The following is a 20,271-nucleotide window of genomic DNA, read 5'->3' as shown; positions in this document are numbered from 1 at the left end:
CTAGCACCCAGACAAACTGAACAGCCAGTGCAATCGTAAGGTTTTACATGTATTGACAACAAGCACTCAAAGAAGAAACGTCCTGTTACGTTCACAGTAACAAGAAACACTGCAGAAGCCTTTTTTTTTTTTTTTCCCAGAAATTATTCATTTCTTTCACAAAAGGCATTTGAAATCAATCTGCACTCACAATAAAGTGTAAATGCAAACTAATCTGCAGTTCCCAGGCTAATGAGGATATGGATCCAAGACAATAATGTTTAAAGATTTTCAAAAATCTACATTATGTAGAACCAGTATTTCACAGCATTTCATACCACCAGACTACACACCACAATTCGCTTTTTAATTGGGATGGGACCTGACATCTGTAAGAACTACAGTGACAGTACTGTGCACACATCAAAGCCACACTTTTACATACAAACAATTCAAACGCCACATTCACTGCATAAGCACACACAATTGTTTTCCTGTTATCACCGATGATGATATCTGGGAAAGACTGGGTTTTCTTTGATAGTCTAAAGCAAGGTGCTAAACTCAGCACCTGCCTGGGAATGGGGAAGAAACAATTAAAACTCAAGTTTTCCTGACTACTATTATTCAGTGTAAGTGAGGTAAAATTAAAGTACCAGTTGATGAGAACAGCAGACTGCTAAAATCGGGTCAAATAACTTTTCTCGAAAAAAAGTTAACTATCATGTTTGAAGACCAAAAAATTCCCCAAATCTATAAAGCTATTAGAATAGCATTAATGTTACTACTGAAGTCACACAGAGCCCAAATATGGACTAATTTAAGGCTGAGATGCTGCAAAATAACTCTACACCCTTCACTCTTCAGAAGAGCAACTAGGCCTACACTTCCATATGAAGGCAGGACACACATCTGACTCACATTTAAACCACATCTAGGGGAAAACTTTATTTCCACATATTAAAGTTTCATGAGATCTTTACAATGCTCAAGTTCTGGCAGATAAAGGCCTCAAATAAGGTATACACGCAAGTAAACAAGCGCCTTTATCTCCTTCACTGAAACAGAGCATGAGAGTAAGTATAGCCCCTGCCACAAACCAAAGTTGGTAACCAGTGCTGAGCCAGAGCATACATCTCAGCAAGCACTCTGCACCGCAGCACAGCCACGTAGCAGTGCCCTGCACTGGATCAGTTTCTACGTCCCATTTAGAAAGTGCATCTATGATCTGGAGGCATCACTATACAAATGTATATAGACTAGATATTAACCTACACTGCTAAGGACACTTCAATTAAGTATGTAAACTAGGCTAATCAACATAAATAGCTATCTAAGTAACCAATTCCCAAAAAGTTTTTTTTTTTAAATATCATTGGGAAATCAATATACCATATAACCTCTCCAAAGAAAGCAAATAATTTAAAATAATGGATAATAATAATAAAGAATAACTTATATTTCAACACTAGAATCATATACAATCTTTTCAAATTTGTAGCATTTTCCATTATTCCTGTTTTTATAAGTTAAACACAGTATATCCATGTACAGTAAGACCAGACTAATAGTTAAGCCCAAATTTGACAAGATAACACACACTCAGGCCTCTCTCATTAAAAATAACATCTGCTATTAAGAGTACTGTCAGAGGCAGTAACATTCTGAGATACTTTTATTTTAAAACCTGCATTTCCAAGACCATTACCCACAAAAAAGCTTAGCTTTTAAGTACTACGTGGCTTGCACCGGCAGCAACAATAGGTAATCTGCTGCACTCCAAAACTGGCAGAACTGCCAACTCCATGCAAACGTCACGTCTCAGCTTCTGGAGCCCTAGTGGAATGATGCAAGTAGTTTAAACACTTATATTTTCTACCACAAACACATTGCTCAGAATTTAGCTGCCACATACTTGCAATATTATAAGTCTTCACAGTAACAGATCCGCGCATTCAATACAGTGAAAACAACACAGTCCTCAGGTTGACTGGCTTTTTTTGTTGCTGATTTTTTTTGAAGTCATAATTTACAGAAATTGGTACTTTTCGTGTAAGCTTGATTTACTGCACTAGACTCAGAATTACTTTCCAAAGAAGCAAGAGAACTCGGAGTGTCCAACTTACAACTCATTTATGCACCCACACCTTCTGCTAGTGGCTTCACCTTGTGCTTATTCCACAATTTTGGCCCTACACTGAAGACTTTTTCTGATAGCTTTTAAAAACATCATTAAATACCTCCATGGCATAGTTCAACACAGAGAAGAGTTTTAAGAACATAAAAATAAAAAGTTTGCTTTAAATAAAATTCTAAGAACATGCTGCTACATCACACTCAGAATTCTCTTCCTTGATTTTGTTTAGCAGTTACACAACTGCACAACATAGCCAGTTCTCCAAGAAAAAGTTAAACCACTCCAGCATCATTTAAGACTTGAGGCAGTCCATAGTTCAAATGTTTGCTCACACAAATGGTACGTAACTGTTAAAGAATATTTTATCAGAGAAAGCGGTTTGGCCAGAAAGGAATTTTAGTTGCATCCACATAAATGTCTTTCAGTCACGGATTTAAGTAAACATTTCTGAAAACAGCAAGTAGAGCCAAAATTGTGGTTTTGTGATTCAGTGGAAGGATGCACAATTCATGTATTTACACTTAAAGAAACAACGTACATATATTAAACACTAAAGTCATTTCCTAAAATCTAAAACAAAGCTACTCTTCAACTCCATTTTCTACTGAAACATTAATCAGATTATTCACAGCCTATTCCTGAAGTTCATAACAAAAAACCTAATTATTAAGTGCTCTTTTTCCAAGTCTAAGTAAGCAGGAGTCAGCAGACTAATAAGTATTTACATTAACCTACCCTCTAAAAACAACTGCTCCCATGAAAAGAGATGAGAAAGAGAAACTAAGTCAACCTCAGTTGCTGCCTGCTCATTTCCTAGTTCTGCTTTTGCTCCGTGGCAACTGATGTGGCAAAAGGAAAACAATAGAAGTTAAACAGCTGAAGTTACTTCACAAAAAAATGACCTCTTTACTCTAAAACACTAATAAACATGAATCACAAAATTAAAAGGTTGGTGAGATAAATCAAAAAATAGTCCATGAAAGCAACTGATGAAATGTGATCAGAAGCATCAAATTCCTCACTTCACCATCCAGTAAAATCCTTCACTTCACTTCCCATACATAAATACATACACTGCCATACCCGTAGTCCCCATTAATTTACTCACACATATTTGGCACTGTTGCAGATGAGCTTGTCTGAGGGCTCTTTTTTTAGAACATAAATTGCTGTTGTATTCTCTCCGTTTCCTCTGAGCAACTCAGTTTTGAGTCACTGAATGCAACCGAGATCAAATTAAAATATTCACAGCAGAAAACAGTTCTGACTGGACAACTCTTCAACCACTTCTACAACTAAAATACAGCGAATTTTAAGCAATTCCTTTGGTCTATGTGTCATGGTTCTATGTTTTTGGGTTTTTTTTTGTTTGTTTTGTTTTTTCTGTAATGTACAGGGATAGGTACTTGGAATTGAGGCAGTGACACTTTAATGCCCCGTAAACTACATGATGTTTTGATGTGGAATACTGAAATCCAAAAACAAAAAAACAAAACAAAAAAAAAAAAAACCAAAAACATAGAACCATGACACTATGCATTGCTCTTTAGCTCTGCCTTTTCATGCAAGGTTTGGTTTTTGTTGGTTTTTTCTTTTTATGGTCAAAAAAGACCAAACAAAACCATTGTTTTGTTTTGGGTTTGTTTGTTTGTTTTTGGTTTGGTTTTTTTTGTTTGGTTGGTTTTTAGAGTATTTTCCTCCTGTGATCCCTGGTACTCTTAGGATACAGCTGTTTATCAACAAGCCCAACTGCTTTTCACCATTTATTTTTCACTCTGCTGAAGCTAACAACAGGTTATGTTCTATAGGCATATGAGGATTTTTCCCCTGTGTTTCCTGCTAGCTTAAGTAAGAGTTACATGCATCAATAAGAGTGCCTGTGGTGTTCGAAGAATTTATTCCATCAGCAGAACAAAAAGTATCTTCTCCAGAATTAGTTTTCTAGAGATGGAAAAAAGGGAAACAAATAGAGAACACCCAGGGTGGTCACTACATTTACAATCGCTGCAGACCTAACAGCTTCACAGATGACATACCTGACACCTATGTGGATATCCAGAAAGGGATACGGGAAAAATCTGTAAGGTTTGAAAAGTTACATTACCAGAAATTATTCTATTTCATATGGAAGAACGCATCTTAAACTCAGCACAAAAAGAGCACAGTAATGAACCAAGAATGAACAACAGGACTAGTAGTGATGACCAAAACAATGCAGTGAATAACCAGGAGTCAGAGATGACTCGTGTTCAACCCCGCACAAAACAATAATAATCTTTACAGTCATTGGAAACTTGCACATATTTTTGTATTATGGTGTTTATTACTCCATACGCACTAATTATCAAAGATCATACTGGTATTTATAACAACAATATAAACGGCAACAATAATTCAAAATAAAGGTTCACCTAAACCACACACTTAGCAAAAGCAATGTTTTGAGGAAGAACTACGGTACAGATCCCTTGCTCAGAAATCACAAAGTTTTCCCAAACACTACATTCGAATCACTGCCAGATACACTCCATATTAATTTATATATGATCATCCTAAGTGCACAGTCATTTTCCTCACCACATCTTTACAGTGAGGGTGATGGAGCACTGGAACAGGCTGCCCAGGGAGGTGGTGGAGTCTCCCTCTCTGGAGATGTTCAAGACCTGCCTGGATGCCTACCTGTGCTACCTGCTATAGGGAACCTGCTTTGGCAGGGGGGTTGGACTCGATGATCTCTGGAGGTCCCTTCCAACCCCTACAATTCTGTGATTCTGTGATTCTGTGATCTTTCAAGGACGAATCGGTAATTTAACCAGTTGTCATGTGAAAAGCAATAGATGTTCTATAAAATACTGAATTTGGTTCACTGGATGGTTTTAGTTTCAATACTTTATTTCAGTCATATCTGAAATAACAAATTTGTTTTCTACTGACTTCCTTTATTTCAAGTATGGGTTGACAGCACTTGGCCCTAAGTCCAAGATCAGAGAATCACAGAGTACCAGAGATTGGAAGGGACCTCAAAAGACCATGCAGTGCAATCCCCCTGCCAGCATAGGAACACCCGGGTCAGGGCACACGGGTGGGTTTTGAATGTCTCCAGGAAGGAGACCCCTCCACCTCTCTGTGCAGCCCGTTCCAGCGCTCTGTTACCTTCATCATGGAGAAGCTTTTTCTGGTATTTACTTGGAACCTTCTATGTTGCAGCTAGCACCCACTGCCCCTGTCATTGGATGTCACTGAGAAGAGCCTGGCTCCATCCTCATCACACTCACCCTTCACATATTCATAAATTCCCATTTTGACTGCTGCTGAAACTCCAATATTACTAAGCAATTACAAGTATTTGTTTAGAATCAATCACTGCGTGTGTGTAACTTACAGTTACCCTGCTTCCCCCTGCTCCTCAATTTGGTCAGTAATGAATTTCAGACAGCCATTTGGTATCCTGAAACTCTTCAGTTCATTTTCATCTTTTCATAAGCATGGTATTTTTTCATCATGGTAGAACTTTCAAAACTGAGAAAAACTCAGCCCAGCCATCATAAAGTCAGGCAATCCAGTAAAAGAAATCCATATAGGTCTCAAGGTTTGTAAACACCTTCTGAAAGGTCAGAGTTTGCGTGACGTCACAATTTATTCTTGATCTGCATGTGGGTGCTACTTTATCAGAATAGAACTTCTTAAAGTTCTGAATTTCAGCAAATGAAACTCCATAAAGCACTTCGTGACGTAACAGCAAAGTTGAGATTTTCTTACACAAAGAAGTGTATACACAAAGTGATCTGATGCTCCTTCTCCTTTTTAACGCAACTCTTTAGAGTAAGTTTTCCATCTTTCTGTCCAGTAGCACCACAACTGTTAGGACGGATCTTCAAGAAACAAGTAATATCGAACTTAAATTATGATAGCCCAGTGGGATGAGCTACAGACAGGCTCAATCACCATGCCAACTGCAGAATAAACAAACTTTGTGAAAGGATGGCTAAAGAGACAAAACCAAAGATCTTTTATGCCTCTTCCTTCACAGGACCAATGTAGTTTTGAACAGTTTTGACTTGAAAAAAATGAGTATTAGTTGACTTTGTGAATCAAGCAATCAACTTAAGTACCAGTCATTTATTTACTTAACTTTCTTTCTCCAATTAAACTGTCCTCCTCGAAATGAAGAAATATGCATGAAAATCCGTGAAGATTGCTCACGGTCTGGATTGACCATTATAAAGATTGATGACTGATTTGAAATTTGGCACTGATTTATCACTTGAAAAATTACATAAACTCCTGCAGAAAAAAACTAAAAATGATTTGTTACGAATGGCTCAAATTATATGCAGAAACTAGGAAGAAGCTACTAAAGCATAAGATTGTGTGCACACAATATAATGAACATGAAAATCTACACACGATATCAAGCTAGGCTAGCACTCAAGTTTTCTGTATTACTGCCTACACTGATGAATGCAATAGGAAAAACAATCACTGCAGAATTAGCCCTTCTCTCAGTCCAAGTTATATTAACTGAGTAGAATGCAGGCTAGTTCTGTTGATGTCAGCGAAGCAAAACAAGCCACTCAGCTTTCCTAAGCGCGTTAAAAGAGATCCTGCTGACCTGTGTTCTCAACTTGTCCTAGAACACAGAAAAAAGACCATGGCAGAAGATGACTGCTCATGCGTACATACAAAGCACTTTGCAAGGTACACTGCAAAGCTGCAATGATTACAGACAACATTTAGAGGCACAGACATTAACAAACGAGCAGCTGTCCGTCTCACACGTCTGGTTTACGATAGTAGTCTTCAAAACTACCAATGGAGCTTTCCAAATATATAACTTTGTGACTGCAAAATAAATAAAGCCAGTAGCTACATTTAAATGCATCCTTGTATGAACCACCTGTATCAGCACAGTAAACTCTGCAATCTGCTCTATATTTACAGCCCTATAATAGTGAACAAAAAAGTTTACTGACAATTGACAGGGTAAGAAAAAAAATGTTGATATAAAAAAAAATTAAAACAAAAATCAAGAAAGTATTCCAAATTGCCATACCTCTCAAAAAATAAAAATAATTAAAAAAAAAAAAAAATAGCATAACCTGCTCCTTTTAGTTCCTTACATAAGGAAATAACAGAACATCTTTCTTCTAAGTGACTGCAATTACTAGTGTGCTTCACATTAGTTTTATCTTACAAGATCTTTCCTTCCCAGCACGCTGCCTGACTGTTGATCACAGCATGATCAAGACACTTTTTCATAGTCATAAAAAGCATAAACATGGAATCAATACTTTCCCCTCTTGTTCACTTGACTCAGTGAAGATGATTTCTTATACACTTAAGTTTTAGGAAGGAAAAAGCTTCCAAAAAAAAGAATCTTTTTTTAAGAGGTTTATGAGATTTTTTTCTTCACATGCAATTTTTATCTTTTTAAGCACTAGTAGAAAGAGACGTAGGGGTCTCACATTGCACCAGGGGAGACTCAGGCTGGATACTAGGAACAACTTCTCAAAAGAGTGATGGAGTCACTGTCCCTGCAGGTGTTCAAGAAGCATGGAGATGAGGTAATTAGAGACATGGTTTAGTGGGCAAAAGTGGTGGTAAGTGGATGATTGGATTTAGTGACCTTAGAAGTCTTTTCCAATTGCAGTGATGCTCTACTATCATAGCTGAGTGTAAGACAATAACGGGCCCACAGTAACTGCTGTATGTTAGGAATACATTCTTCCCATAAATCCTTCTTGGTTTTCTAATATTTACTTCTCCAAGCCCCCTCGTATGCATTACGTAGCAAGTAAATTATACAGATGCTTCAGCATCCTTATTTGATAGCTGTCTGAAGTTTTAAAAAAAGGAGACAGCACAACACCCTTATCACAGAGAAGGCTGCCAGTGTGCCACGCAAGGACTCACAGTCGTATCATCCGTAGCACGTGATCTCATAGCCAGTCATTTGGCTTAAATCCTGACTTACAGTTTCTTCTCCAATGAATTCAAGGTATGACTGCAAAAATGAGTGCTTTCTCTACTAAGTTTTCAGAAAGATTAAGAATTGCTGGAATGCACAGCAGAGATTTCTGTTTATTTATTTAGTAGTACCACTACGCAAACCCCTGCATACAAGTTAAATAAATAAATGACCCTTGTGCTGTTTAGCAGCACCCTCATCCACACCCTTCCATTGTCTTTATACAAGACAACAGATCTCAACTTTCTTCCCCTTTCTCACACAATCTTTCATTTACACTTTGTTTGGGGTAACAGGCTTCTAACATGGTCTATACTAACAAAACTGAGAAAACAAGTCACTGGTCCTTTGTTGTCTGAGGAAGAATGAAAGACAATTAATACTTAGAGTATTGCTATTCAGGGTTTCAACAAACAAGAAGAAAAAAGGAGAAAAACACATCCATTTACTTTTCTTTAGAGCCATACTTAATTTCACTGAAATGGGCATCCTGTTACTGAAATATCAGACCAGGTAAGTACAAAGTTAGAGGTCACTTTGAAAGCTCTTAAAACTGTATGATGGAACTATTGAGCACTCTGCTCTTCTGCCTGACTTTTCTCCTAAACTACAGAGCTTTAGTCCCAACAAGGATCTCTGATCTAGCTCTGCCATCAACATTGAAAACAAGCAGTGAGATGATTCAGGGTTATTCCAAGGATGAAAAGCGATCAGAGATGTGATGGAAAACACTGCTTTGCATTTCTTATGCTTTAGCCATTTTACAAGTGCTGGAACTACTTAAAAAATAATAATAATAACAAAAAATACCCCAGTTGCAGGGAGATACAGTGTCTTCTATCAAGCTAAATAATACAACTTGAAAACCTGGCTTGTATGTCCTTCTCCAGGTATTTTTAACTCACTTACACAGAGAGGAGCGGTTCTTAAAGACTCCCCATCTTCCTGGTTCAGCACATAGGAAGTAAGAATTTATTTCCTTCTTGCCTCAGCAAACCTTTCTGCATGCTTGTGCCAGATTATGAAGCAGAAACTTGGAACATACCAGCTCAAAAGATGTATGGAAGCAAGAATTTAGAGTGTCTCTTCCCACGTGAACTGAGAATGTTTAGAAAGAAAACTTTTATAAGTCTTAATATAATTTTCCAGTCACTAAAGAAAGCAAAGTGCAGAAAAGTTACCAAATAAGTGTACAAACTAGAGGGAATGGCTCTCTTTATTTCTAAACTGGAAAATGAAAACTAAACAGCAGAAGTAAAATCAACAGCACTTATTAAGACAGAAATCTCAACTTACAACCATCACCGCTGACAGATACTGCTAAGGGTGTAACAGTACTGAATCCTACCCCCATAAAAAGAATTGTCATTTGTAACATATCCATTATTTTTCCCCCACCTTGTGATGCTGACTCTTCTTACCATTTTACAACACCACAAGTTTGTGTATCTTCACATTTTACACCTTTGTGTTTCTCTCCTCAAACACTGGTACACAACGCACACTGCAGCAACTAGCTTTAGCAAACCAACCCTGGAAAAATCTACACTTTTTCACCCCCAAAGATGAAAAGAACTGAAGGATTGCAACAGTTGGCTGTCGTAACATTTTTAGGCTGCTTTACATAAACAATTGGTAATTAAGATGTGACCGCTGGCCCTTATGTTTTGCTTCTCCAAAGCTCACAGTTTATCATTTTATTCAGCATTTTGTTGAACTAATTATTTAACATTGAGACTGTACTGTCTTGCAAGTTCATCTAAAACCAACAGCCTCAGTGATGGCAGCATCCAGATTTCAAATGCAGGCAGACCAAACAAACAAACAAAAATTAGAAAAAAACGCAGCTGAAGCACAGCCTCCAGATGTGATTGGAATGGTTTTTAATGGCTTGCAAATGACGATGTGCTTGCTATAACCAGCTGCTCTTAAATTATGAATAGGCAAGCCATTCACGTTAAACCCAAATCCCAGCATTACTCCTGCAAAGAAACCCCAGTGGTTCTTGGTCGTTCTACATGTTAGCTCTGTTAAGGATACAAATAGCAGTAAGCTTCAGAACAAATAGGACCGAACTATTGGCATTCCATGCATTAAGTCCATTATCACAGCAGGGGTTGTCAATCTCTGGAACTTTCCTATAACAGCTCAGGCAATATGAAGATTATCTCCCGTCAAAAAGTAGGTATGGAAAATTTAAAAAAATGAAAATAAAAAAATGTCTGCAGCATAAACAAATTCCCTCTGCTAATGCCATTCACATTGTTGGCTCTGACCTACCAGAAGGCTTGTACCAAGCTTCTAGCATTTACAAACATCAATCATAAAAAACAAAGGCAGGACGTTGAATTATACAGTATTAACCTCCAGGGTTTGCAAATAAATACCTAAGATTTATTTATGTCCCGGCACGTTAAGAGCTTCAGTACACCGTCCTTTACACCAAACTGACTGCCAATTTGATGAACCTCTCTGCCCTCAGCAGGAGTGCAGCGTCTGTGATTAATGAGTGCGTGCTTCTGGAAAAGCGTAAGAACAGAAAATAGAGAAAATCCACACGACGACTTCTGTACACCCCAGATGGATCACTGCAACAATCATCAGCAAACTAGACTTCTCTTATACGAGAAAACACTGAGAGAGGGCTCTGGCTGTGGGATATTTTTGCTGATTGTATCTATATACCACACAACAACCACTGTGCTAGAATAATAAACAGCACATTGCATTTTGCCAGATATTTAAAGAAACTTTTAGCATTAAAAAAAAAACCAAACACCAAACTTGTCAATACAGACTGATTAATAAATAAAGTCACAAACTGAAGTTGCTAGCTTTGTATTCAAAGTGAAGGAAAAAACACTAACCCAGAGGATTCAGAAGCTCTGGCTTCACTTCCAACTCGGAATCTTGATAGGGATTCCAACTCAAGAGCAGCTAGGCAGTGCATATTTTGTAACATTAAAACACCACATTTAACAAACATTCTAAAAAAACCCTATTTTACACTTCCTCTAATTTCTAAGAACACAATAAAAGGCTTTTCTATTATTCATAATTCAAATGAAAACATCCTTTGCAACAACTCCAGAGCAGAAGTTCAACCTGAGAGTCTCAGAAGATGACACTGACTAATAGTTGCTACATGCTTTCCAGATCTACCACCTTTGTCAAGGTTTTATGCTGTGAAATACCTATTGAAATTAAAATCCCATTGCTTTCAATGGGACAGTTCACAATAATAACTGATCAGGTAGATAATTTTTTAGATGGTGCCTTTACATGTCCAGTACTTGGAGTTCAAACAGTTTATGCAGTGCCCCCCTTGGAGGGCAGTTTAATCTCTGCAAGCTCTTTTTGCAAACTACCAAGGCTTAGCACATTCAGCTCTTCACAATGCCTGACCTAAATCAAGTCAGAAAAACAAAAAGTCATGTGTCCTGCTCACTGGGAAAGCAAGACATTCAGGAGGCCCTGATGCCATGAGTGGGAAGGAAAGGGGAAAGATCTTATGTTAATGATAACGGTCATCATCCTTCTGAAAAAATAAAATAGAACAGATACTTACTTGCGTGGTCTTTTGTTTGGTTTTTTTGTTTTTTTTTTTTTTTTTGCAAGCCTGCAGAGATTACATCTGAGATATCCCGACATTAGGTAAGGTTTAAAATGCGTTCTTTCTTTGATACTTCACTTTTCTCCACAGATATCAAAAAACACCCACAGAAAGATAAAATATTTTTATTAGGAATTATGTAAAATGCATAAATTAGTTATGCCAAAGTAAGGAAATAAAAACCCTGCATCCTTCTTCTCTTATTACTACATTTAAAAGCTGCAAATGCACATATCTCTTCATTGAGAGCCTTCTCACGACCTGGTGGTCCCATTAAATGAGAATGTGGGAAATAAAATAAGTCTCTCAACTTCAGTAATTTTGTTTGGTTTTCAGTAAGAAGTCCACTGACAAATTTAAAAAGAACACAATTTTTTTCTTTAATCTTTATTTATTTGGCAAAGAACGGCTCAAACTGGGGCATTATATAACTGAAAATTTAGAGGCAGAGAAAAGTAAAAAAAGTAAGAACTCAGCTACTATGAGAAGTGGTGTGCTAATTGAATAGGATGCTCTCCTACATTTTTAGTTTCTATCTCAATCACACATTTTCAAGGTAAAACTGAAAACCAGGTTACTTTTCTTGGCCATTCTGAAGAGACTACATGAAAATACAACTCCGAATTTTAAATGCTCTGCACAGTCAACTTCAGTACTGAAGCATCATTACTTTTTCCAATCAACAAACCAAGCATGTCAGTTTTCAAAGTGTCTAATAGGAAAAGCATAGATCAGCCATGAAGACACCCTTTCTTTCTCTTCTACCAACAACTTTTAAAAGACTCTCGGCTCCCTGACAGAGCCCTCGCCTGCAGAGCTGTGCAGTGAACACATTCTCACCTCCACAGAAGTACTCAGAAACTCAGAGAAGTGGTAACTCAGTGGTAACTCTTGCTAACTATTTCTTTAAAACCAAGTAGGTACGTTGTGAGGGATGGGAAAGAGATGGATATGCTTCCTCTAATCCAATATTGAACCGTCTCGTTTACAGTCCTAGATCCCAAGAACTCCAAAATCCCTACCAATCACATCAAAGATGAACAGACCACTGTTCTACCATTGCACGCTGAAAATACAACAAACTGATTTTTAATCTAAGACATAACAGTAAAACAAACCAAAAAATTTTAACCATACCTTCTTTTACAACGACATTCAATTTACCCATTCTGGTGAGGTGAGAAAGAACAACTATACCCAGATTTTGGATTTTGCACAATATTATCCTCACCACTAATACAAGATTTCTTTAAACAGGCTGTCTGACACACATTCCATTCTGTTAACTTCCAGGATGCTTCACAGTGAACAATTTAACCGTGACAAAAAGCACTGCTACCCTTGATGCCCACGTCAGTATTTCTTCTGATGGCAACCTAACACCACAAAGTAGCTTAGGACAAGGCATGGCACCATTTATTGGATGTGCACTAAATAAACCAAAAGCTGAACAACGCTTCAGAGAAAACTGACTTGGGAAATCCTCACCTCAAATCAGCTAAATGATGAAAACATGGAGTACTACCCTTCCAAAATGTTCTATTAGAGTAACATCACCTTATTTGTCAAATAAAAAACAAAAACTGTTCTGTACTATTACAGTACATCTTTATCCTATGTCTTTATTAGAATACAGCCTTGATCTCTGACAAAAACAGCCAGGTTCTGGGGCGTTACCTGTTCTTTTTACTCCTACCTAGCACCAAGAAGAAAGTAAAAGCTCTTTAAAGAAACCTGTATTAGGGACACAAAACATCGGTGAAGTAACTTGAACTGTGGGATCCCCTTACTGTATTCGGTGTGTGTAGGAAACTGCATTTTTGGCAGTGCTATCTATACCTCCCGATGACTCCAATCTTAGTTCTAAATATGCCATATGCCATTGTAATACTGTAAAACTAAAAGCAGTCAAGTACCTCCTCATCCTTACTTCAGGGAGATGAGGCAGAGCACAAACTCCCCCTTTGCAGCTGTGATATTCCACTTCTTGCAGGGACACAAAAGTAGCAAGGAAGTCTTTAACAACTGCAGTTCAAGCAGCCAGTGACTGTTCTGTTTCAATTCAATGACACCAGTAATGGCTTCTTAGCAGCTCCATGAAATCAACCAGCTGTCAAGTTGATGCATCAGAAGGAACAGTTACGCACTCCCATAAGAAAAAGCAACACATCAGGATGTTTTCTGAAACATCTGCTCCTTCACACTGCAGTTCTATAATAAACACGCAAACAAAGGAACAGGCAGCAGGACTCAAAAAGAAAGACTTCCATTACTTCCTTTTTCAAGTTTTCTGTGTCTCAGAAACACATGCCAGCCTTGTGGCAATTTATCCTTACCACGAGGTCAGTAAAAGAAGCAAATAATCATACCACAATGCCTAACCGTGGCTAATTTCTTGCACAATATAAAAATAGCACCAATTTATCCTCTAAAGAGATAACTGTCTGCTTATTTTCATTAACACCTTTCTCCCAAAATTTCAAAAGTTCACATTCTCCTTCCCCTAATCCTGTTCAAATAATTTTACAACATATTTTCAATACATCGATTTACAATAATCTACAAGAATGAGTCTTAAAAGCACTTTTTTTTTTTTTTCTGGCAATACAAAACTGTAAGCAAATGAGTACAGCGGTATTTTGTTTTAGTTTTAAAAACAGGATGATAAATACCAACAGAGCAATTCCAGTTTATTACAGGTACACATTAGTCACAAAACTATTCTATGCCATTCAGAACTGACTTTGAGCCACTCCTGAGAAGGGCGCACTGCCTGATTCTTCAATGCAGTCTATTTCTTTTGCAGCACTTCAATAAAAATGCACACGTAGTTTACTACAGGTATGAGACCTCAAATACAGTAACTATCATTGTCTGAAACTGCTTATCCTCTGTTGCTCACCCATTTGTAATCTACCAAATCTTCTAAGACCTCGGCTGCATGTATAATTTAGAACCATCTGTTCGATGTGCTCTTAACTACTTAAACACTTCATCTACCTCAGGTGCACGTAGCTGCCAAACAGTCAATTCCATCATGCTTTCCAATGCATTTAAAAAGCCCTACACACAGCCAGGCAATCTGACACCTCTCCAACATGGCCCTTAGGATACTTTACACATATAATTCACTATATCAACTTTGTCAGAAAAAGTCTCAGTGTACTAACAGGCATTTCTATTACTTTTTATGTTAATTGCTATCAGCATTTTTCTCAGCCTTGAGGACAAAGGAAGGAAGGAAACAAAATACAGGCAGTTTCATATTCTCATTAGTGTAACAGTAAATATGCAGCAAGTAAGGTGACCATAGGAAAAAGAATGGAACAACAGAACTTTACCTAAAATAGGTACTTCCCTATACCCTGTGACAAGAGAAACTTCTAAGAGATCTTAAAGAAAAAGTGTAATTGAGAAGTAAATTGAAAGAACAGTGCCTTTTGTTGCTTCCCTTTTCACAGCAGCTGACACAGAGCTGAGAGCCAGTACTGACAGAGATTTTTTTTAAGTAAATGAATTCAGCGCAGTGAGTGCACAGCACCACCATTAGATAGCATCGGCAACACTGGAAAGGGGAAAGGAGAGGAGGAACGGAGACTTTCTGAGAGGAACCTTTGAACAATACGCTTAAAGCACTGCTTCCAAATATACCCAAAAACGTGCCAGATGAAAACGGGACAGCCGTGTGTTTCCATTACTCCCATGTGCTTCATCCGAAATAGAAACTGTTTACTCCTCAGGGGGAGGTTCTGGGCCAAGTTTTCCACGTATACCTCACCCCAAATAACTGCTTTCTGTACACGCCAATAACAAGTACCTCCGAAGGGTTTTTTATTTAACATAACAACTTCGGGTAAAAAGGGTGGCGGGGGGGGGGTGAGGGTTCGGGAGAACAATGCAAAAGCGCGAGTATTTCCCTGCTGGTCACACTCAGCGCACCCCGCTCCCGCTGCTCCCCTACAGCGCAGCCAGGACCGCGCCGCCCGCTCCCGGCGCCACGGGTCGCCGTTCCTCGGAGCGCTCGCTCTCGGAAAAAATCCCCTTAAACTTAACATGACGTCACCGCCCATCCCCGTAACGTTTCCTAAACTTTGAGTCGGATCCAAAAGGACTTTCCGGATTTCCACTTATTCCCCCTACAAAAGACGAAGAGACTCGGGAATACCAATTTGCCCAAGATGGCGAAAGGCTCGTTGTTTGAAGGGCAGGAAAAATGGAGGAGATCGTAACATACACAAAGGGATAAATTTCAAGCGCCCGGCCGGGGCCGCGGCCGCCCGGCGCCCTTCGCGAGGAGCAGAACGCGCACAAAAGACGACGGCGGAGGTTCCGCGCGCCGCCGCTCCCCGCCCGCCCCGCGCCCCGCCGCCCCGAGACGCCGCGCCGGCGGACCAACGGCCACGTACCCGCGGCGGCAGCGCGGAGCTCCGCGGAGGCCCCGTTCGACCGAGCGGCGCCGCCTCTCCCGCAGCCCTCCCTCGGCGGCCGCTCCGCTCCGCGCCCCGCCAGGCGCGGGCCGCCCCGAGCTGACAGCCAGACCGGCCGGGGAGAGCGGGGCAAGGGCCGGGACGCGAAGCGGGCGGAGCGGGGCGCAGCGCCGCGCCGAAGGGCCGCCGGTACGGGAGGCCGCCGGCGGAGCCGCGAGCGGGCCGGGCCGGCCCAGGAACGGGGCCCGAGACCGCCGGTAAAGTTTAAAGTCGCGCGGGACCGCGGCCGCCCCGTCCCGAAGCGCCGCGCTGCACCCCGACCGCCGGCTCCGCACAACAAAGGGACTCCCGGCCCGCACCGGCGGGCGAAGCGGCGGCCGCGGACGGAGGCCGGACTCGGCGTTGGGCGGCCCCGCGTGAGGCTCGCCGCCCCGGAGCTCTCCCCGCCTCAGCCGCCCCCGACCGCGGCGCCCCGCGGCCCGCACTCACCTCGCGGCCGGCGGAGCTCCGCCGCTGCCCGGGCGCCGCTGCGCGTGCCGGAAGGCGGCCCCTGCCCGACGCTCCCGGGAGCCTCGCGCAGCCCCGGGAAGGGGCGGGGGCGCGCGCGGGGGCGCGCAGTGCCGCCGCTCCGGGCGAGGCCGCTCCCTGCGCGCGGTTGGTGCGGCTCCGCCGGCCCAGAGTGACGTCAGCGACGCGGCCCCGCTCCGCCGCAATCAAAGTTGTCGCTACCGCGCCGGGAGACGGGGAGAGCCGCTCCTCTCGCTCCGACGCCGGGACGTCGTGGGCGTGAGGCGCCCGAGCCGCGGCTTCAGGGCTGCCGACCGACCCCGCTGCGCACCGTCATTTTGCGCCTGCGGGAAAAGTTGACGCCGTGCGCGCCTCCCGCTCGCGGCGACGGGGCACGGCCGCAACGGTCGCGGTCCCGAGATGGATCTCGGCCGGGAGGAACGGCCGCAGCCTGCGTGCCGCCTGCTCCACTGCAGGTAAGCTGGGGTAGGAAAAAAAAAAGAAAATAGCGACAAAGGTGCTTTGCCACGGTGGCCATCGAGTAGGGCGAGAAGGCGACCCGTATTCCCAAGAAGACATTTTCAAGAGACCGAGCTCCTAGTGGAAGCGAGGGCCAACTTTTGTACTTCGTGAGAACAGGGTAAATTCCAGCAGAACCAGCGAAGCGAGGCAGGCGGTGAAGTCACCGCGATGCGGAAGCACTGAGGGTTACGGGCTGTTGGCATGGGCACTTAAAAAAAAAAAAAAAAAAAGCCTAGCCTGAGCCAACCTCAGCATGGCGATTGTGAAAGAGGACGAGGCTGCGCTGCACGGCAACGGCCCTGGCGTTGCGCACACGGGATCCACTTTTTCTATTTTTTTGGGGGGGCATCGTCTCAAACTGAGCCAGGGCTGAAGTGCGCTTCAAGAGCCAAGGACTGTTTTCTGCAAACCGTAACAGCTGACACTTAAGATTACGCCATAGCGCCGTGAACACCTGAGCTAGTTCAGGATGAACTACAAAACTCAGAAACGTTTGCTTCTTTCACCCAGTTAATACACACATTTTTAAATCAACGTTGTTTCTAAATAAAGCTGATCTCAGCATGAAGAAATATGTGCAAGCAGAAAGATGCCATTGTTTTCCGCTTCCTCGTGAGCCACTGTGGCTGTGATTTTAATTGTGGTGAAGGATCTTCATTAGTATTAACACATGGGTAGACTTCATAAAGCTGCTTCATTAGCAGGGGAAAAAAAAAGCTTGGCAGCCGCGCTCTTTTTGCATGCGATGAGAATGTCAGCCTTACCTCGGTCATTTGTAACATAATAAGTGCAAGCACAATGATTGCAATGCGGGAACGCTGGGGGAAGGGGAAAAATGCTGCATAATACAAATACGAAAAAAGAAAGCTGCTCATTATACAATAAGATGTGTGCTAAAAATTAGTGAAGATGACATCTCATGAGATTCATGCTTAATAAATTAATGTGCTGATATGTTTTTAATTATTATTTTTGTACCAGCTTATTTCATTCCCAGGATTCGTATCAGACAGCAAAGGCTTGCTAGCATTTATTGATTTTTTTTTCCTCTGCCACATTCCCAGAATACAGGTTTTAATCATTTCACTGCACCACACTCAGTAATTTCATTAAAAACTGGAACCTTCCATCTTCAGAAAGGCATTTAATTTCAATGACACACAATTTCTCTTAGCAGCAAACTGTCTCAACAGTAAAAGCTGGCCTAAGGTTCAAATGCATAATTTAGTTCTGAGTTCTCCATGCTCCGCATTCCTTTGAAGCTATAATTTGACTAACTACCTAATAACTGTAATAAGGACAATGATTTCCTTATAATATGTTATTAACCCATATTTAATGAACTCGGAGGCCAAGCTCTGTACATGTTTGGGTCAGTACCTCTCTAACCTCAAAATTTTCTAATAATGTTCTTAGGGGAAAAAAAAGTGAGATAAGAATTAGTATATATCTATACTCATAATTAATACCTGTTGTGCTCAAGACAATAACATTGTCACTTACATAACTGGATACTACAATAGGGGTAACTATCAAATGTTCTGCCTCACATGCATATTTTCCATACTGTGTGTAACACAAAGTGAATTCTATTATCAACTCTTATTGCCACTACTCTAAATAATCATTCTATTTTTTTTTTTTTTTAATATATTTGTAAGCCAAACTGTGTAGTACCTTGTGAGAAGCAGAGGTGTGTGTTTGGGTAATGTTACAGAATCCTCGTTCTCTGTAACGCTCAGCAGAACAGACTTCAATCTGCTTGTATACAGAACCACAGACCTGAACATGTAACTACGTCACAAAGTTCAGTCAACAGTCTAAAGTGAAACCTCTGGGATGCATTTGATGTTGAAATCAAATATGTTAATACATCTAATTGCACTGAGTATTAATTTTTCCTTCAGAAAACAATTTGAAATGACTTTGGGTCGCTACAGAGTATTTTCCAATCTACACCAAAATGTTTTAAAAATATTGTTTTTCTATTGGTCACAAATAGATTGGTTTTAATATTGCAAAACTTACTAAGGTTTGGAGTTATATTAACAGTATTCTTTTAGTAATATAACTGGTAGAAAATGGTTGCTAGAAGGTGCTGCAGATGAATTTCAGATGATCAGTTACTAGACCAGAAGTGTTCCTAGAGTCCTGATTTGTGTTTTCTATGGCTATATTAATGCTTTAATTCTCAACTTAAAAAAAAAAAAAAGCAAATTCAAATTGCATCATATATACTATATTAAAAAAATAAGGTCTCATTTCTTTTGATTTCTAAGATGAATTAATTGCAAATATAGTTAACCTCCACAGTTTTTTGAGGCTTCTGGTGTAGGTGTCTTAAATATAAACACGCAGAAAGAGTATTCTTTTGTAGTTTCATTCATTTGTTCTTATGCTTATGAACCTTATTAATATTTCTTCAATATTTTCACCCACCATCGCGTTCATGAATTTCGCTGGCAAACTTGGAGAAAACAGAAAGCAAGCTCCATACCTACAGGTGTAACTGCTCACGTGTCTATGACTTTACTCACGTCACTGGGCTACAAGTGTGCTGAAAGGCCAGCCCATACGTAAACATCCAGAAGGACAAGACCAAAATTCCTGTCCGGCTATGCAGGTGGAGATTGCTGTTACCATCTGCCCACAGGCAAGGTGGTTTCAGAAGGTCCTCTCCTCTCCTATTCACAGTTTTGCAGTGCAGCTTTACAGCCCTCCACTGGTGACCACACACATCAGTGCAGCCACACTCTGAGATCAGCGAGCAAAGGAAAACTGCATAAAAATTCACACATTCTGACTCTGTAAGGTATCCTGTTCCAGTCAGACCTCAACAGGACGTCTCTGAAAGGCTGTGCGGTACTCGCTGGAGGTTAAAAACTGTGCTATTATGCTTCCACTAACAAATGTCCTACAGTAGGGTTTGCAAAGCATATGTTTTTGTTGTAAAATATATTGAGACATATTTAACAAACACGATCAGTAGAGAATTACCTTCAGAGAAAAAAATATTGTTTTTCGCAAGGTAAGGATGACTTACTATTTCCTCTGATAAAGGGCAGAAATATTTAACATTCAACACACCACTTAAAAAAAAAAAAAAAAAAAAAAAAGC

The 20,271-nt window shown here is 40.6% G+C and overlaps 1 protein-coding gene across 13 annotated transcripts in view; it reads right to left on the bottom strand.

Moving 5' to 3' along the window:
- The window catches only part of BAZ2B (bromodomain adjacent to zinc finger domain 2B), a 102,489-nt gene extending 85,768 nt beyond the window's left edge, over positions 1-16,721 (bottom strand). For all 13 annotated transcript variants that reach the window (XM_048952412.1, XM_048952420.1, XM_048952414.1 and 10 more), the window contains exon 1: positions 16,614-16,721. The gene's annotated coding sequence lies outside the window, so the exon portion shown is untranslated. The remainder of the gene's footprint in view (positions 1-16,613) is intronic.
- Positions 16,722-20,271: the final 3,550 nt, after the last annotated feature.

The sequence above is a fragment of the Lagopus muta genome, chromosome 8 (genome assembly GCF_023343835.1).
Source record: "Lagopus muta isolate bLagMut1 chromosome 8, bLagMut1 primary, whole genome shotgun sequence".
Taxonomy (NCBI): Eukaryota; Metazoa; Chordata; class Aves; order Galliformes; family Phasianidae; genus Lagopus; species Lagopus muta.
This window is presented reverse-complemented; position numbering and strand designations above follow the sequence as displayed.